General features: G+C 40.0%; 1 protein-coding gene across 8 annotated transcripts in view; it reads left to right on the top strand.

Annotated features, from left to right (window-relative positions):
- Positions 1-337: 337 nt before the first annotated feature.
- The window catches only part of TRMT9B (tRNA methyltransferase 9B (putative)), a 107,504-nt gene continuing 95,718 nt past the window's right edge, over positions 338-12,123 (top strand). For 6 of the 8 annotated variants that reach the window (XM_056490175.1, XM_056490169.1, XM_056490168.1 and 3 more), the window contains exons 1-2: positions 338-430; positions 9,341-9,469. The gene's annotated coding sequence lies outside the window, so the exon portion shown is untranslated. The remainder of the gene's footprint in view (positions 431-9,340; positions 9,470-12,123) is intronic. The other 2 variants (XM_056490171.1, XM_056490170.1) reach the window with 1 other exon arrangement.

Here is a 12,123-nt window from a genome sequence, read left to right as displayed (position 1 = left end):
AGGAGGCGGGGGGAGGTTACAAAACACCGCTCCACGCGCGCGCCGCCAACGGCGCGGGGTCACGTGAGGGGCCGGGGCGGGACCGTCCGGGAACGCCGGGGCGGCGGTGCCGGAACCCCCCGCAGCCCGCCCGGCACCGGCCAGGGGGCAGGGCACCGGCAGGGCTGGGCCCGTCCGGGAACGCCCGTGCGCCGGGGCGGCGGAGCCCGGAACCCCCCGCAGCCCGCCCGGCACCGGCCAGGGGGCAGGGCACCGGCAGGGCTGGGCCCGTCCGGGAACGCCCGTGCGCCGGGGCGGCGGAGCCCGGAACCCCCCCGCAGCCCGCCCGGCACCGGCTAGGGGCAGCGCCCCGCCCGAGCCGGGCGTGGCTGGCAGGGGAAGAGGGACAGCCCTGCGGGCTCCCGGCTGACTCCTGGGAGCGGCTGCCGTGGTGAGGGTCGGGCGCTAGCAGGGCTGTGGGGGCGGCAGGGACAGAGGGACAGAGCCGTCGGGGCGGGAGAGGGCTCTCCAGGAGCGGGGAACGGGGCTCCGTAGTGCCGCGGCCCCTCAGGCATCACCCGGCGGGTGCCCGCTGCCCTCCCTGCCTCTGCCACTCGCACTCCGCTTGGGCCGCTTGGGCTGGCGCCTTTTCCTTCTGTGTTACTCTTTTGATGGAGAACGCGATAAAAGTTGCAAGGGTAGGGAAAAGCTCTTTGTCCCCGCCGTTTCGCCGAGTGTCCCAGCGCTGGCAGACGGTCGGACGCGCTCGCTCCGCTCCCGCTGTGCCCTCACACCGCCCCGTGCGACACCGGCGGGCTCCGTGGGGAAACACTCATCCCCTCTGCCCAAATAGTCACACTGGGGAAACGCTCAGCCTTTCCAGGTGTATGCCAGCCTCTAATGAAAGCTTGAAGCCTCTTGCATAAGTGCTATGCTTTTTTTTTTTTTTTTTTTTTTTTTTAAACATTAGAAGGCTGTCGTAAATCCAGACGTTTCAGATAAATATAGCAGTACGTTTAAAACCTCCCAAGCAAAGCTTGCACATCAGGAAAATTAATATATGGCCTTATGAAGGGAAAGAAGCTATATTTGTCTTCAGCCATATTCTGTATGTGGCAGGCTGGAGGATGATGCTAAAGGTTGTTAAGAGAGCTGTAGGCAAAGATGGCATGATTGGAAATAACCAGATACATCCAGGTGTTTTGTCTGACCTCAACTACTCTAAGCTTCAGCCTCCACAGTGTCTTTCAAGTTCCTAAAAGCAAAGAAAAGAGCTGTTACAGTAATTGAAGCATGAGGGGACCATGGGTATATTTTAAACATGGGTAGGAAAGATAGTCTCTTACAGTAATTAATTAAAAAATTGAGTGAGTTAGGAAATGACAGTCTTAAAGATCAAAGTAAAATAGATACCTGTAGTGTGAACTTGATTTGTGGTGGCATGTTGTAAATTGCTTTGAATTATTATGAATGGTTTTAATGGAATATGGATTCTGGTGTGGATTTGTCAAGCGCGAGTTGACCCCTCAGAAAGTCTTGGACTTAGCCAATTTGGAAAAAAGTACAACTCTGAAAGAAGTACTGTTAAAGAGAACAGTAGTTTATTTTGCATTTCAGATTAGATAACTCGCGGAAATACAGAGGAAAAATAAAACAGGACAAAACCCGATTTGAATTAGGGTAGTAAGGCAGTCCTTTGATGGAACAATTTAAAACAATAGAAATGAAAACCTGTTTCCAACCACTGCCATTTCCAATAATTCCTATAAAAGTTCATACATTTAGTGTTTCTACTAAAAGTTTATACATTAGTGATTCAAGCAATCATGAGTGCAATCAATGCACTCAGCTATTTTACATAATCTCCAGTGTAAAGGAACAAGATACTCATGGCTTTGCCAGCATTAGTGTCTTGGAGCAGAAGAGTGGAGGTTTTTCCCACAATCTTTCTCTTCAATACTGGAACAGTGAAACCAGGGGTTTTGGAGTAGGATGGATGAATAGATGGGTAGGGAGCCTGACATTCTGTATTGCTCCCACCAGTTGTAGAAATGTCTGATGTCTGGGAGATTATTTACAAGAAAGCTAGACTATATATTCACCTCGTCCTTATTCTCCAGACATTATTATTTATCCCCATTGGAAATTATACTGGACCTAGTTAGACCATGATATTACCCAGTGTTGACATTTTTATGTCTTTGAACTACAGTTGATTGTTTGAGCCTTAGTTTTGGTGTATTATTGCACCTTTGGCATATTTAACTAAACAAGGAAAAACCCCTCAACTTTCAAGTTTTTCACTGTGTTACCATCAGAATGTGATAGTTATGTAAGACAGGAAAAAAAGACATTTTCAAGATTAGATAACAGACAGCTCTACCACTACTCCATTAAAATAGCACACTCAAAAATACTTTTTTTTTCCCCTCTGCTCATAGGGTCAATAAATGATATTTTAAAACAACAAATCCTTGCCATTGCACAGTTCATGTGGGCCATTCTAAGAAAGACTTCAGAGGCTGTCCTTTTCCTTCCTGCTGTAGAGCAGTATTGTACTGCTGGTTATGGAAGTTGGTTGTTCTCATTCAGAAAGGTACCTGCAAAGCACTGTGCCTTCAGTAGAGTGAAGTAGAAGTAATTCCTTTCTTACAAATTTTAAGGTATTGATTATTTTTTTTCCAAGCAATTCCTTATATGAGTAGTATGTGCAACCCAATTAGACATGGGATAACAATAAAACTGGTTTAAGTTGTATTTGACCCCAAATTAAGCACAATGATTCTGATTCAGGGTCTTCAGAAATCAACAGCAGTATAAATAAAGCAAGACCAAACCCAGGCTAAGGGAACAGGCAGTGGACCTAAAAATTAATATCTACATACTGTAAATCTGGAGCCAAGCCCCATTTTTACAGACCTGTGGTATATACCCCAAGAAAAAGTAGTTAACCCAAAGAATGTAGTTGTATTCTAAGAGGAACAATGGCTTTCTGGCTGTTTCTTCTCTTTTTCTTTGAAGGTAGATGCTTGTTACTCAGCTATTGTAACTTTTTGCGAGGATATGCGTAGCAAAGACAAAATAAAATGAATTGGAGAAAGATCAGATTTGGCAAATAAGAGTCATACTTAAAAAAAGAAAAGCATAATATTCCTGAAAACTATTTGCTCTACCAAGAAATACTTAAATATTATTTCTTCTAGGTGAAATAAAAACCCAACCAAAAAGAAATATCAAGCCATGTTTAAAATTCTTGAATGGCTTTCGAAGACTTTAACTGGTAATGTTTGGGTTCCTTCATCCCTCATTAAGAAAAAATGCTCAGAACCAACTATGATTTGTTTTGTTTCAGTTTTTTATTGTTTAGTAGGCTTTTGGGGCTTTAGTGAGAGTGTTCTGGCAGAGATATTTTTAAATGGAAAAATCCTCAACATCACTACAGTAAAACAGACACTAATACTTGTTTGTGCAATGCAGTGGTGGGCAGAAGTTGGTTTTCAATAATTTTTTTTTTAGGTAGGAGTGGTCAAAAAACTTCATTTGCAGCTTGGTCTCAAAAGTTAGTTATGGTGACCTGAACAGAACTAGACTGTCAGCAATAGTGTGGCCAGGAGCACCAGGGCAGTCAGTGATTGTCCTGTGCTTGGCACTGCTGTGGCCACACCTCAAGTCCTGTGTCCAGTTCTGGGCCCCTCACTCCAAGGACATTGAGGTCCTGGAGCAAACCCAGAGAAGAACAACAGAGCTGGTGAAGGGTCAGGAGCAAAAGTCCTACAAGGAGCAGCTGAGGGTACTGGAGTTCATCCCAGAGACTAGTCTTTCCAAAAAGAGAAGAATTTTAAATGAAAAAACTTTATTTTAGATTTTTTTCTTTTGGCAAAGGCAAGAATTCTAGCATTTTTATGAAATGTGTTAAATGCAGTGACTTCTACAGCACAAAACCAGTTTTTAGCTGTCTAAATAAACTGCTAATTAACAAACAGTCAAGTGCTTGTTGGGATTTCCCTTCAGCATAAAATCTGAATTCTGCTTCATAGCATAATAATATGCCAATTGCCAGTGGATGAGGGGAAGATGGTTGATCTGGTCTGCCTAGACTTTAGTAAAGCCTTTGACACTGTTTGCCACAGCCTTCTCCTGGAGAAACATGGCTTGGACAGGTGCACTGTTCTTGCTGAAGAGCATGACCAGGCCCAGAGAGTGGTGGTGAATAGAGTGACATCCCCTTGGCAGCCAGTCCCTGGGGGGGTTCCACAGGGCTCAGTACTGGGACAAGTTTGGTTTCACATTTTGATCAATGCTCTGTGGGTAGGGATCAGTCCCTTCTCCAAGAAACAAGCAATAGGATGAGAAAATGGCCTCAAGTTGCCCAAGGGAAGGTATAAATTTGCTACAGGGAAAACTTCCCTCAATGAAGAGGTGGTCAAGCATTGGAACAGGCTGCCCCAAGCAGTGGAGGACTCCATCTATGGAGGGATCTAAACAACACGTAGATGTGCCAGTTAGGGACGTGGTTTAGAGGTAATCTTGTCAGAGCTGGGTTAACAGTTGGACTTGATCTCAAAAGTCTTTTCCAACCTTAATGATTCTCTGGTTCTCTGTCCTCATTTTTGGTTCAATTACAGTTTTGGAGGTGTCTGCCCACTTTGTCAAGAGACCCCTAAGGAGTTTACTCCTGCTGGGTGATTTTGGACTTGGGTAATGATGCCTAGAACCCAGGAGATGCTAGTCTCCATTCCTCCTTCCCAGTTACCAGAATGCTAGTTTGCCTCTGATGCTGGGAAATCTCATCTCCAAAAACAACTGTTTTCAGTCTTAACATACCAATGTTATGGACTGATGGGTTTACTTTTCCTCCAACCAGAGACTACTTGTTTTCAGTACATCCAATGACACTTTAGAGATTTGTCTGAATGAGGTTCCTCTCAGTTTGATGATGATGATGGTAGCAACACTTGTCTTTAAAATACAAATGAAGGTTGACCTCTGGGGTTAAAGGTAGAATATATGAAAGGAATGCAAGTTTAGAACAGATTTTGTCTAAAGAGATAAAATCTCAGCTAGGGGAGGTTGAGCTGACTAAGTTTCCAAATGTGACAGAACTGACAGCCAACACTGTCAGATGTTAAATAAATCTGGGACACTGCCTGTAGATCAGCAAGCATAGTGTTGCTTACAATAAGAAAGAAGAAGGTGATCACCAGGAATAGACAATTAAGCAACCTCAGTAATACATTAGGGATGTAGAAACATTTTCTAGTGAAAAACTAATGAGACACATGAAGCTAACATGAATACCATAACCCTTGAATTTACTTAACATAGACTAAAGTCAACCTAACTCTGCTTTTGTTCTTGTAATGGAAATTACATTCTGCAGACAGGCAGTGCTCAGGCTCTCATCTCTTTGGACTTGAGTGAAGCAGGTGATATAATGAGGCACATGGAGAATTTTGACTGAAACACAGTAAGATGCAATTTATAAAAAGTTGTCAGGTCCAAAAGATCCTGTTAAAAGCCTATGGAAATGGGTCAGGAGATAGGAAGAGCTTCCTGTCTGGTAACACACTTCATATGCATTTTTTGAGGATCAGCTTTGGTACTAATTTTACTTGATATTTTCATCAGTGACCCTGGCACTAAAAGGCAGGAAACTGATCTTTTGGTTTGGCAGCAAGTGAGAAAGTGATGTCAAGAAACTGAGGAGAAAAATGTTAGACAGAAAGAAACCGACCTGTGTGACTACTGGGATAGTAGAAGTGGGAGAATTGTAGTCATGCAAGTGTCAAACCATGTACATCTATTGAGAAAAAATATTGCTAGATCTTGAGAGTTTATTAATGGGAAACGATAGAAGATGAGAAAGAGCAGGAAGCTATAAAAAAACCTGATATAAACCTAGACTTTTTTTTTTTTTTACTGTTGAGATAAGGAATTACTTGTGCTGTATGTGACTATGGTGAACAGAGTCACACAACAGACAGTTCTGGTCAGGTTATTTGTAAAAAAGGAGGAAGCATAACTAACTGAAGAAACAGATTTACCATACAACAGGAATTGGAGAAATGCTCACTCCCCCACTGTTTTGGCAAAATGAGGATGGAGAGGGGACATGATTGCCCTATGTAAGTGATTTATGAGAACAGATAGCAAGTGACACAAGAAAAAAGATTAAGAAAATGACTAAAATTTAGATTAGAGATTAGGAGGATACTTCTGAGAATCTGAAGTGAGATTATGGGATGGTTTCTGAGAAACAGTGGGAGGATTTACATGCTGTCAAACAGTGCTTGTTAATGCTGGGACAGGGATTACCTGACACACTTAACTGTTGCAGCAAGGGACTGGTTTCAATCTGAAGAACAGAAAACAGTTAATCAGTAGGAAACAAGTTAGTAAATAGAATAATTGACAAACTGCTACCTAAACTTTTCATCTATTGAGTTCACCCCTTAGTCTCAGTCATTGTTACACAGTGAATGCTTCAGCCTGTCTCATCTCAGCAGGGCAATGAAGGAATGGTTGTGAAGTCAGGAGGACCACAATTGAAATGTCCCCCAGGTCCTTGGAAAAGAATACAAACTCTCTTAGGGAAGAAAACGTTGGAGAAGTGTGAGGGAAGAAGAAGGAACCTTTTGCTTTGAAAGACAGCAGGAATGAGGCATTTATCTAACCCTGTGCCAGGTTAGGATACCCAACACACTGGCAGGGCTGACAGAGAAGGTAGCTGCTGTCAGTGCAGAAAAATACCCATGCCCACCTCGTGTAGCCATGGAGAGGCACGTTAGCCACTACTTCCATGGTTGCCAAAATTGGGTGGGGAGAAAAAGCAGCAAAATCCAAGTTTAGCCACCTTGAGCTTCCTCTAGTAGAACTCCAGAGAGTAAATGCTCATGGCTGCTGCCCTGCCTCTGCAAACCATGCATGGCACTGGGGAATTCCCAGAGGTTGTGTCTATTTAAACCATTACCTTTTGCCTTTCACTCTTGAATGGCTGTTCTGCCACTCTCACTGCTTTAGCAGTGATGGTGATGGATCTAGATGGGAAAAGACCAGTTGAGCTGAAGCTGAACCCTCTCATGGGAAATAAGCTTATGACTACTTCTAAAAGTTTTGGTCAGTACCATTTTATTGTTTTTTAAAAATCCACACACAAGAAGCTGGCAAAACCCCAGTATAAACAGCCCTGTGAAATGGCCATGACAAATATTTCTCTGAGACATTTGGCATCTCTCTAATAATATTTTTTGTAATTGTTTCAGAAGGAAAGTGTGCAACATAACAACCTGCAAATGATTCATGCATAGTCATGCCTTCCATGTCTTAACTACTGGGCAATGGCTTCAGATTGCTTCACATTATAAATTTTTACTTATTTACTATGCCAGTTGGTGACCAAGGTAGCATATGTGAAAGGAATTTGCAGTTTCTATTACTGTTAGTTGAAATTTTCCAGTGAAACATTTTCTCAAATTAAAAGAGAAAAGCAAAAGTTGCCCTTATCCATCAATCAGGAAGGCAATGCTTTGTAGAAGAGTATTTATTGAGATAATCTGACATAACATGGGTGAGTTTTCATGAGAAGCATTTTCCAAATATCCAGGAAGATAGCAGTTGTGATTTCTGTATATTTCCAGAATAGCTCTACCATGAGACTAGTCCCCACATGCCTCTATTCTGGTAAAATCCCTGTTGTGGAACAAGAAACTGACTTTGGGAAATCCATTTCTTGTTAAAGGTCAGTTTCTGGCTCTATAGCAATAGCCTCCTGCCATGTAGCTACAGTTAAAAAACTTCCAAATTCGTATTGAATGAGCAACCAGGACCTTGCAGTTCTGGCTTCCAGCCCTTCTCACATAAAAACACGATATGCAAAATTAATAATGATATATATGTATTAGAGAAAATCAAGTTTTTCTTGAGAATCCACAGCAGTTTCCAACTATAAAAGCAGATCTGTTTAGAAAAACTTTTTTACTTTTTCAGCCATGAATAAAAACATTTTGCCTCAGCTTTATGGTATTTATTTTGTCCTAAAGTAGTTAAAAGTCATTAAAATTGATGCTTGTTATTTGAGTCACTTCAGCTCTGGCTAAGAAATAATGCTCAAAACCAACTTGGTTTTGTTTTGTTTCAGTTTGTTCTGTGTTGCTTAGTAGACTTTTGGGGCTTTAGTGAGATAGTTCCAGCAGAGAGATTTTTAAATGGAAAAATGCTCAGCATCACTAAAGTTAAACAAACACTAACCCTTGTTCCTGCAACGCAGTGTTAGGCAGAAGTTGGATTTGAGTAATTTTTAGTTATGAGTGGCCACAGAACTGCATTTGCAGCTCAAGAGTTAATTTGAGATGAACAAAGCTAAACTGCTACCACTGTCTATAGCATTTCTGTACAGCACTGGAGTGTGAATTTTCCAAGGGACTTTAATTCTCTTTGAGAAAACTTGAGCTATCGGTTCTCAGTACTTTTGAAAGAAACCAGCCCCACAGTAAGTTATTTACTTACGCAGTTATTATATATGCACTAGTATGAGAAAAAATGACCATGCACAGGATAAATAGTTAACTACATGTTAGAAGGATAAAGATCTCATTAAAAATAAAAAAGGAGGCAAAACATAATAGGATCTAAAATACTTAGGTAAAGACAGAGAAGGAGTTTATTGGCTTGATCCAATAAGGGACTTAAGGCAAGGTTTATGGAGAGTTCAGGTACCTGAGTCAAAAAATGCGATCACGGCTCACGCAGCTGCTGCCTAACCCAGGAATGCCTAAAATCACAAGGCTCTTGCTTGATTGTAATCTTTGTCTTTAGTGTGTCTTGGATTTTACTTTTGTGCACAGTGTGCAGCAGCTAGAGCAGTTTAGGCACTTACTTCACATTCAGCCATTTACAGTCTTCAGCTGAAAAGTTCAAGGACACTATTTTGTCAGTGTACTCAGGCCACACCAGGCACAGATTCACATTCTGAAATTCTTAGTTTGTTGTAGTTGCTTGCTTTTAACATGAAGGATGGAGAGGCGGAATAGCCTTTTATTTAACAATCTCTCTGTTAGATTATTGATACAAAGATAATTCTTGTGCATAATTTCTGTTCCTAGAGACAACAGAATTCTTTGCTTCATTGTGGCATGACTTCTAACAGGAACAGGACAGAATCATCTTTGTTTTCAATAGCCCTCTTGCTGGGTAGGATCACTTTCCTGCCCTATGTTGATTTGCATCTTTTTTGTTTATTGGGGAAACACAACAATGGGTTGCTGTATAGGAAGCACTTGTTTTCTCATTTCCTTCTGTTATCCTGGCTGTGATTTAACAGAATACTGTAAGCCTTGCTCCTCTTTTTTTTTTTTTTTAACAGAATGGTAATTGGATCTTACAGTTAGGAGGACTCTAAATGGTGTATTTTAAGCACGCTGTGTTGTCCATGTTGTGGCCTGACTTCAGTTTCTAAGGAATTGCAGTAATGCTGCTGCATTTCTGGGGTTTGGTAAGTCTGGTAATTATACTTTGAAACTGTGAAACTGACTATCCTGGAAGCACTAAGGAGTGAACTCACTCATTTCCCTGTTTCCATGTTCATTGTACTTTTTCTTTTCCCATATGTGATAATCTGTGGCTGTAGAGTCTGAAGTATAGCTGAAAGTTGCTACATTTGCAAGGCAACAAACTTAAAAATGTGGTTAAGAAGGTTTTATTAAAAATTATTCCAGTTTTAAAAAGTAACTTAGCTCCAGATATGACATGAATCATATTTGATTTTCCTTCAAGAAGAGAAACTTTGAATGGATCAGATTGTTTCCTTCAGCCATTGTTGCTTGGTAGGAGAGATGCATATAATTTAAAGATTTATAAAATAACTAAATATTCACTAGAAAATGTGCTCCTATTAATATAAATGTAATTATTCAAAGAGCAGTGCATTTACAGTGGGAAGTACTAAAGTTAAAGAGATAAAGTGCAGGAGCTCTTAGTGCAGAACTGTAACTGAATAATGAACAAAAACTGAAATAAAAGCAAAAGAAGTACTAGAAAGACTTCCATTAAAGAAGGCTTTTTTTAAAATAAAAATTGCTCACTAAGGAGGTGTGTAAAAAAAAAAAAAAAGTCAGCATTTTTAATGTTTATCAGTATGTTTTCCTTTAGCTGAAAGTTGTTAGCTAACAGTTATGTGGAATATCTTACAATTTTTTTCTGAGTTTTTATGTATTCACTTTACAGAAGAAGTACAGGGTGATTGCTTTAATAATAATGCATAGCAAAAGCAAAGGTAATGATTTTGGACATGTTCTATATTCTAACTTGGTATTGAAAGAACAATTTATGTTGGTATATTCTCTAATATTTTCTAACCTAATTATATATATATATTCTCTAATATATTCCTTACTATCAACCTGGATGTTATACATCTCTTTATGATCATCCTCTGAGATAAATAATATTGAGCTACATTTGGTGTTGAATATAGTTTGCTAAATAGGAGCAGTCTCTTTGATTTTTTAATAATGATTGCTCTTCATTCTTATACAAGTAGAAAGTAGGGGGAAATTACAGTTATTGCATTAGAAGTATGCCTGTATTGTAAAATCAAATCTTACACCAAAGTAGAAGGAAGGAAAAAAGCTTATTATGCTGATATCTAGCCTCTTGGAAAAAAACTTTAATTTCTGGGTGGCCAGTGATAAATGCAGAATTAAATTCAGAATTTCAGTCAATTAAAATGCATTTTAAGAAATGCGTGTAGAAATCTAAATACTTGGCAGCCTACTTGCTGTGGTAACTGGAGCAAAAAACCTCTTATTTGTTATTACTGGATTGGACTGCTGTTAGTATTAGATAAATTGCTGAGTCTAAATAAATCTAGATAATGATAAAATTGCTAGCAATCTTTTAAAATTCTGCAGGAATTGTTAAAGTTACAAAATTTGTGTTTACTTGTTCTTCTTATGTTAGTTCTTTGGGATCAGAGGAGCAACTGCTCCTTGTGTTGTAGATATTTCCCATTCACAGAATTGCATAGCGTTTTTGCTTATATATCCAGTTATTCCTTGTCTAATGAGTGTCCTTTCTTCAGCAGTTTTAGAGCACTGGGCAAATACTTTGTATCAAAGAGAACAGGAAATTCATCATTTTTCTTCAAAACTCTCTGATTAGTACTCTTTACTGAATAAAGTGTTATGTGAAGAACATGAGCTGAACAACAAGCAGTTGCTGTGATCAAAGTGACAGGAGACATCTAATTAAATCATCTTTTTGGCAGTAGTTTACCTTTTAGCAGCCTAATGAGTGTTACTGTTTATTCTGACTATTCAATATTCTTTTTCTACTTTGGCTTGTACCTGCTACTGTAACCTGTGTCCTGTTTGCTTCCTGAACATTAGTTGCACCACCCAGCAGCACATTGTGTGCTGTAGGCTCAGATATGACAGCCACATCTTCTTCTTCAAATGTTCTACAGGGAAGGTACACCTTTATTTTACTTCTGCCAGAGGCACCAGATGACAGGGTTTAACTGGGAGAACATTAGTCTCTATTAGACCAGTGTTTTTCAATGGAGCATGGGATCATACAGGAAGAAGTGAGCACTCAAATTCTTCCTTTCAGCATGATTGTGTGAAGAACATTGTGTTTCAGTCTTTCTCCCACCTATATTTCTCCTTCACTGTGTTTACAGAAGAGATAAAGTAGATGAGTATCTGTCTTTGGCTGTTGTCTACAAATACTCTATGTACAGACAAAATAAGACATCTAATTTTTTTTCCGTTCTGAAAATGCAATGCAATTATTTTTTTTTAAGCTCACACATATATTGAGCATAATTTGTCCATGGAGTTGCAACAAGTTTCAGTCATACTGAGTCTAGACTGACTGCACTTACTCATAGGAGTCTCTGTGGTAAGCAGCCCATCCCAAAAGGATTCTATGTGATATGTTCTGTCCTGTCATACTATATATAACCATTACATTTTAGGGATCTTTTTTATTGATTTACATCCCTCCATTTCCCTTGTCCAGGAAGATTTCACGAGGGCTGAAAGACTGTGAGAAGCTCATGCATGTGAGAGTATTTTTACAATCACATAATGTATTTTATTTATCTTCATATTTCTACCTCTAGAAAAAAAAAATCAAACATTTTTA

This window comes from Oenanthe melanoleuca, chromosome 4, assembly GCF_029582105.1.
Source record: "Oenanthe melanoleuca isolate GR-GAL-2019-014 chromosome 4, OMel1.0, whole genome shotgun sequence".
NCBI classification, from domain to species: Eukaryota; Metazoa; Chordata; class Aves; order Passeriformes; family Muscicapidae; genus Oenanthe; species Oenanthe melanoleuca.
Note: the sequence above shows the minus strand (reverse complement) of the source record. Positions and strands in the feature narration are given on the sequence as shown.